Below are 7849 nucleotides of genomic sequence, written 5' to 3'. Positions count from 1 at the left end.
TACAGTCAGCTTGTGGCCAAATTTGAGATGCTTACCATTGGGAACTAGTATTTTTTTTTTTTACCAAAGTATGTGGATACTTGCAGGAAATAATGATTCCATTGAGCTTTGAAAGAGCCCCATGACCAGTAAATGCAAAGCAACACTGTCACATCAAATATCCATCCCATAATTCTGTAAGTACTGTATGTATTCTGTTCAGCATAAGAGCCTTCTTCATACACAAAACCCACAGCTGGTGTGACTCAATTTTGGTGTCATGTGACCATAACACCCTGTCAGACATCTAGTTTTTATATTATCACCTTTGAGAAACAGACTACAATAATTTGATCAGGCAAACCTGTGCTGTGTAACCATAGGAATGTTGTCTGTTCTCTATCCCTGTTCTTCCATCCACAAACATCAAAGATCAAAGGAAATGTCTTTGAGGCAATTTAAAGTCACACTACCCTAATCTAGGCATGCATTCTATGGGTTCATCCTCCTACAAAGTTTGTCTCTGAAGAGACCCTAGAACATAAAGCTGTTTAGGGGCCATCAGGGCCCAGTGTGGCTACAAAACGCACAAAGATCATGTTCCTTTTGATTTTAAGTTTGATGGCAATCTGTGGCATTTAATTGAAATCACTGATTGAAAATATTAATGTCTGTATATATTATCATTGTTGAGGCCTGATAGTTGAAATCTACATTCTTCCAGGCAGAAATTTGGTTTTGTTACATGTTATTGTTGTCTTACAGCTCATCTGGCGTTTTTAAATTTTCTCCTATGGCTTTTTGGAATATTCTGCTGTCTGTTGGTTTTTGAACTTTGGACTTGTCTGCATTATCTTTATTATTAGTTTAAGTTAGTCAACCTTTATCTTTAGATTAGGCATAGCCTGTTGTGAGTTGTATATTTTGATATGGGTTAATCCAACAGGTTGCTCTGGCGACCAACACATTTGTTTAATTGATCATTTATATCTTTAGTAATAATTAACCAATTAAATTAAATACATTTATTTTACATGTTGGATAAGTGAGGAGTTTTAACTGTAGATGCACTTGTGTGCGGTATTCAGAATGGCAGACTTTAAACAAGAGTGTTAGTGGATTCAGGTTAAAAGTTAAAAAAATTCAAGTTAAAAAAATGGACTTAATCCTCACTTCCCCGACAACCCACGTCCAATTGAAGTTTCAGGGTCATCTAGTGGTTGTTTTTTGTTTTGTTTTTTTTTTTTGTTTTTTTTGGAGAATTGTGGCCCCAAAACACAGCCACTTCATACTCTATATTACATTATTTAACTGATTTAACTTGTGGACATAACAATTGATTGATTGAGCATTGGATTAACTATTGAATAAATTTATCTGCCAAACAATTAAACAAGTTTTGAAGTATATGTACACTCCTGGGCAAAAAAGAAAATGGGCCAAGCCCAAAATGGCAAACAATGAAGCTTTTAATGGTCTTAACAACAAATCATTGGTCAGAAAATTAGCAAGAATTAAACAAATGCGCTCCTGAGACCTCCTGAGGCCTCAAACCACCGTGCTGCTGCCAGATATGCAGTAGATACTACAAGCATTGTTTCTCCTGATTAATTTTCCTGTTGAACTCAATGGAAAAAATATTCAGAAGAAACAATGAATATCAGGAGTGACATTTCTGTTTTACAAGAAATGTAAACATTAAGATTAGGAATTTTAATTTTTTTAATTTTCCAGTGCTTGCTTGATTCTCTGCCTTCAGTAGAGTTAAAGTTGCAATCTATATTACAAGACAACCCCAGTATGAACCACAAGGAGGAGCTGTGCAGCCAGAGAAGAGGTGACTCATTTTGCAAACAGAACGGCCACCAAAAGTTCTCAGCTGTGAGAAGAGATGATGCTGAGCGTGTTTCTGAATTCTGAAAAAGTCAAGGAAGTATAGTTATTAAAACTCACAATTTGAAATTCAGAAAATTAATTGTCCCAAATTCAGTTCAGATGAACATTAAATTTGTGCAAGATGATTCCTGGTTTTATATAGACAACTGATTGCCCTTTTCTGTTTGTGCACAAGTATGTGTGTGTGTGCATGTGTGTGTGTGTGTCTATAGCTTCACTTGTGCAAGCCCATTTAGAGAAACAAATACATTTATTGGGATGTGTAATTTGTAATAATTCACTGTGTTGCTCCTGTCTGTTTGGCTCCCTCTGTTGGTAATACAATCTGAAGCATTCACGATTTTCAAACAACGATTTTTCCCAATATTTAGTTTCTTAAATGGGGAACATGTTTGCCACCAAGGGAATTACTTGATATTTTCTCAGTATACATGGATACATAATGTTAACAGTATTGGTTAGTTAAAAAAAGATTTTATGCTTCACATTCTCAGCTAAAGTGATCATGTTGATGTAAGGTGCATTCAGTGCTATGCCAATATACAGATATTTGGTATTGTAGCAATGCCTTGCAATCCTCTGCAAAAAAGTGTATTTTATAAGTTTGTTTATTCCCGAGCAGGGTTGCAGGGTCCAATGAGAGGCAGGAATACACCCAGCCAGGCCGCCAATCTATTGCATGGCATGCATACCATTCACTCACACCTATGGCCAATTTAGAGTCTCTAATTAGCCTGCATGTCTTTGGACTGTGGGAGGGAACTGGAATACCCAGAGAAAACGGGGACAAAGGGAGAACATGCAAACTCCACACAGAAGGGCCATTTCAGTACAGTCATAAAACATCATTTTTTTGCATAACATTTCACTGCATGGCTTGGCTGGGCTCAAGTCTTTCCACACGTTTTTCTACATTTTCATAAAATAAGTTACATTGTCACTTATAATAGTTACATGGTCCAAGGCCACTGCTGCCAAACACAATCGCATGAACTGGTCATGTCTCTTGGTTCTTGGCGATGAACAATTATGGCCAGAAAACCCAAATAATTTCTTTAGATGTGCATTAATTAATTTCTTACAATATGGCTTGTTTGAACAGTGTCATAGAGTCTATCTACCTACATCTGGAATTCTACTGTAAGAATACAGCACTACTCTTCAGTGAGAATTTCAATAACCTCACACTTTGTTGATGGGAAGGGAAAATGGTCTTATTCCAGAATATCATATTAAAAAATATCATACTGTAGGTACCATTAATCTTGAAACATCAGACAGTCAAGCTGCCTTGATCACTGAAGCTCCCACCAATTTGCCCTAATAGGCACACTAAGGTCACATACTTTTTCTCCACAAATTTGGAAGCCATAGTTAGAGGCAGCCAGGCCTGTCCAGCATATTCATCTTACGCATGCTAAGACATCATTTGCTTAATTAAGCCACACATGTATGTTATACTCTGCATATACTTGCTATACCACATTTATCCAGATATTTTCATTTCTTGGGCCATCTATATCATCCATTCCTTTCTTCAAAGAGAACATTATTATGACTTGCTAATTGTTCAACACTATTCCAACAAGACGGTTTACTCCATTGAATTGTATAACTTGAACCTGCCTCAATAACCTCTTTTGCACAGTTCAAAACAGCAATATTTTTAGTTCAGATTTTATAAGCATTACGAGACTATCTGACTCCGGGCGCATTGAAATATAAGCCAAAAATATAAGCCCACTATGATTACAAAAATTAGAATAAAATAAATTTTACAGTAAATCAATTAGGAGATGCCACCTGCAAATGCAAATAAATAGGATATTACAATAAGAGTATATACCATAGAGGAAACCCCTTACTTTATCTTTGCCCTTTAATGCTAAATGCATAAATACTATCCCTGCTATGGGTTCAAAATCTCATAACTGATCAATTCTTAATCAATTCTTTCAGCCTTTGCAGTGGCTTTGGCACAGCAACAATATTGTTCATGAAAGAAATGCATGGCATCCTATTTGATATCATACAAGGGAGACTGTCAATTCCCCTGTCCCTGCAGTTTGATTGTCTAATTTTAAAACAGGACTACAACATTGCAATACTTGACAAGGAAAAGTGTGAGAGTGATATTGATTTAAGAATGGGTTCAAATTACATTGTTATCACTGTATGTATAATATATTTTTCTTCATTCTTTCAATTTTTCTGTACTGCTTATAAGGTAGTCTTCACCTGATACTAATAAAATACCTCTCTCCAGTTCTTATGACTGCATTTCAGATTTTAAGAAAACTTGAAATGCAGATGGCATACCAGATAGGCCAAAAAACAATTGAATCCACAACAAAACTATTGTTTACTTGACTAAACTTTGTTTCCATTTATCATAGCCTGTTTGGGAATGATTACAAATATTTCTGGTGATGTTGTTTCTCAATAACTGAGTATTTCTCAGGCATGGAAGGATTTCAGAGTTGTTTTCATCAGAGTGGAATTACTACAAGACCACAGTATTTTCACGTATCTAGTCATTTTACAAAGCAATATTTGTATCCACAGTGTTTATGGTTTGGACTCAACCAGTCACCCTTGTATTTTAGAGTCCATATAACAGGTATTTCACCCACCCACACATAAACACATTAGAAATACACAAGAGTGACCTTCAAGACATTATTACTGGTGTGCAGAAATAGGGACATACTGCTGTGTGTCAATGTACTAAAAAGATGTACCATTAATAAAATTATGACATTTTGCCCCTTTTTGACCTCTAAAACCTTTTGTTCAAGAGAAAGAGTTCCTCCAAGTCTCACTTTAGGACTTGGAAGAGCAGTCTTCTTTTCCACAGAAGTCTCCATCCAAGCACAGATCAAGGGCAGCCTGTTCACTTTTGCTGAAAAATGTAAATCTAATAAAATTGTGCCGGGAACGGTTTGCGTATGATAACTGCAGTTTTCACTCTGCATGTCAGAAAAATCAAACAAAGTTTGGCATCTTAATAAGAGAATGCTGTGTAGGTGACAGAGGGGGATTGAAATGGCATGCAACTTTATTTCTTTTTTAAACCCCATGTATATTACACACTGCGTGTTTGACAAGCAAAAGATGCTTGCCGGTATGTCTGTTGAGAGCACTGCTACCTGCCCTATTTGTCACCACAGTGACTCAGGCATTTGTCTGTCAGGGAGTGATATATCAAGGATGCCTAAAAATGATCAGATTCCCATTGCCCTCATCTCCTCCATGAATAATAAATAGACTATTCTTGTATGTAATGAACACCCAACGATAAGCATAACACAAAGCATATTAAGTTTCTGTGCAGATGCAGACAACTTTGACCAAAATAAAGAATACTAGAAGACAGCATGCATGAAAAGAATATGGAGGCTAATGGCGATTTAACTCAACAGGTCAGTGCTGGTGGGAGTTGATGAAAACTGAGATAATAGGCCTCCTCACCATCTCTGTCCTGATGGTAAAACAATGCCAAAAAACTTTGCCCCCAATTATATAGAGTCAAAAAAGAATACAGGAAGAAATGTAGAGTCATTGTCTTAGCAAGCTAACGTTGCCATACCAGACAGATAAACAGCCGTGACTGACTACCATGATCTTGTCACACAATAGGTGGATGGCCTTTATAAAACTATATGTGGCTTAATGTCATGAAAAATTTTATGTCCTTGTCACGCTTGACTCATAATGGTAGCATTTATGTAAAGATAATCTTATCCATTGTCAGTGTCCAATCTGTTGCCACTTTCCTTCTGCTGTGATTGTAATGCTTTAAATCCTGAGGTAAACGCAAACTAAGGCTCTGATCTGTATTCACTCTCTGAGACAATTAACAAGCTACATGTATCCTGCTCCAAACTGATCTTTTGACATTCACATTTTGGCTTTTAGATTTTTCTCATCTTCAGAAATGTTTGCACTTTATTATCTAAGGCATTATTCTAAGCTTTTCAAAAGCTCTCTACATTCAGTCTAGTAATTGCACCTGCTCACTTAATAGCTTTGTTTATTAAACATTACAAAAATATCCTGATGAGGCCTCCTAAGTACTTTTTCCAACTGACAAGCATATTAGTGTGACTCACCTTATGCCCTGTCACCCCATGTCCTGTGGAGAGTTGAGACTACTCAATTAATTTACTACAATTGCATTTACATTTTATCCTGTGCACACACACACACACACACACATGGTTGGGTCTGACTTAGCACTTCGTGCTCTGTATGAACAGACACTGGAATATTTAGGGATGAGTTGACATAGGATATAGAGTGAGAAAGGAATGAAATTATAGTAAAGACTGGTGACACAGGGCTCACGTGAAAGAGCTTAGTTTGCTGACAGCAGGCTGCCTTCCTTAAGCAACCCTCAGTGAGTCACTGCACTAGCCCTCATTGCCAACATGTCTGCCCAGCATCTTAGCAGGCGAGGAAGTGAACAAGCTCCTCTGAGCTTGGAGGATTAGTAATAGAGAGGCATTGGCAGCCAATGTGATATGAATCTTAACAATTTAAGACCCAGAGCCCATATGCTCAGCAGACTTTGACTGCATGCCAGTTTCACTGAGCACAGGGATCACAGCCCATTCCACCAAGAGGGTTATTTTCATTGTTCCTGAACATTACCCAGCATGGAAGGATAAGCCCTATTTTCTCTTCTTGGAAGCCCCTATTCCATTTTAATTCGAGACGGCCAGTTATCAACAACATGTTTATTTCGAGACACGATTATTAAGTTGTCACAAGCTATGTGCAGAGGATGCAGACAGTGTCCATTAGGAAGGCATTAAATTATACATGAGGAATGTAGGGGAAAGATCCCTAAATTGAAAAGAAAAGTGGATGAGAGAGAGTGAGAGAAATTGTGTGCGCATGTGTGTGTGTGTGTGTGTGAGAGAGAGAGAGAGAAAGAGTGGGAGAGAGGAAATCAAAACTGTTGCCTTGAGGATTTACTAATCACCCTGGGTTCTCTTTCTTAGAATGTCATCACCTGAAATCTCTAGTGGATCGGTACAATGGAACTTCTCAATAAAGAAAAAAATTGTCTTAATGTCCAAATATATCACATTATAGGATAACTGCACTGAATTGGTGCTATTTTGGTTATTACAGGCAAATGAAAAGCGTGTTCTGTTGTGTTCCAGTTCACTGGGGTAGATCAAATGATCATGCTGTTCTGGGCACTGAAGTACAGGCTCTCAGTCAACAGCACCAGAACTACCCAGCAAACTGCCAACTATACTGGATGTAGTGCTGTGGAATACAGAACAACAGTGGTTTGTGGGTGTGCATTTGCTGATTGCACCACTAGGGTGCTTCTACAGAACAGGAGAAGCAACAGGGTCTGTAGGTGCATTAGTGTATATCCTTATAACACTGGCATTTTAAACATATCACTATGGGAATGACAGAGCAAAAGTACCCTCTTGAACCACATACCTACCAGATTAATAATAAGGATCACATTACATGTAGACTCCTGTCCATGGATGTATAAAGGTGCTGGCCGGAGTGTTAATGTCCCTGTCCAATGAAAAGTCTATTTCAGCCAAGGGGCTAAATAATGATTTGGACTCCCTTCAGCCCCACAAGAGTGCTGTTCAATTACTGTACAGTGATTGTGAAAATGACTGTTCTACTGACCTTGTGCTACTGAACGTGGTGGTGGGGGGTAGAGTGATATAGCCCATCAGGAGGTATTAGCTAGGCAAAAATCGTAAATACTGTCAGTATTGAAATATTGCATGAATCACTTGCATGCAGAGGCAATAAACAGCAAACAAGCAAGATGGTGACCATTCTCTTCAGCTTTGAGACTTTCGCTTTAATTTATTCTAAATTATCATTCATTTTGCTTTTAAAATTCCATTATTATAAACTGATAGGGTTATGCTCACCGGGCAGACGAAACAGATAGCTTTTTAAATAAAGGTAGAGTTGTCTGAAT

The sequence above is a fragment of the Anguilla rostrata genome, chromosome 14 (genome assembly GCF_018555375.3).
Source record: "Anguilla rostrata isolate EN2019 chromosome 14, ASM1855537v3, whole genome shotgun sequence".
Lineage (NCBI taxonomy): Eukaryota > Metazoa > Chordata > Actinopteri > Anguilliformes > Anguillidae > Anguilla > Anguilla rostrata.
The sequence above is the reverse complement of the archived record's forward strand: the minus strand, read 5'-3'. Positions refer to the sequence as shown.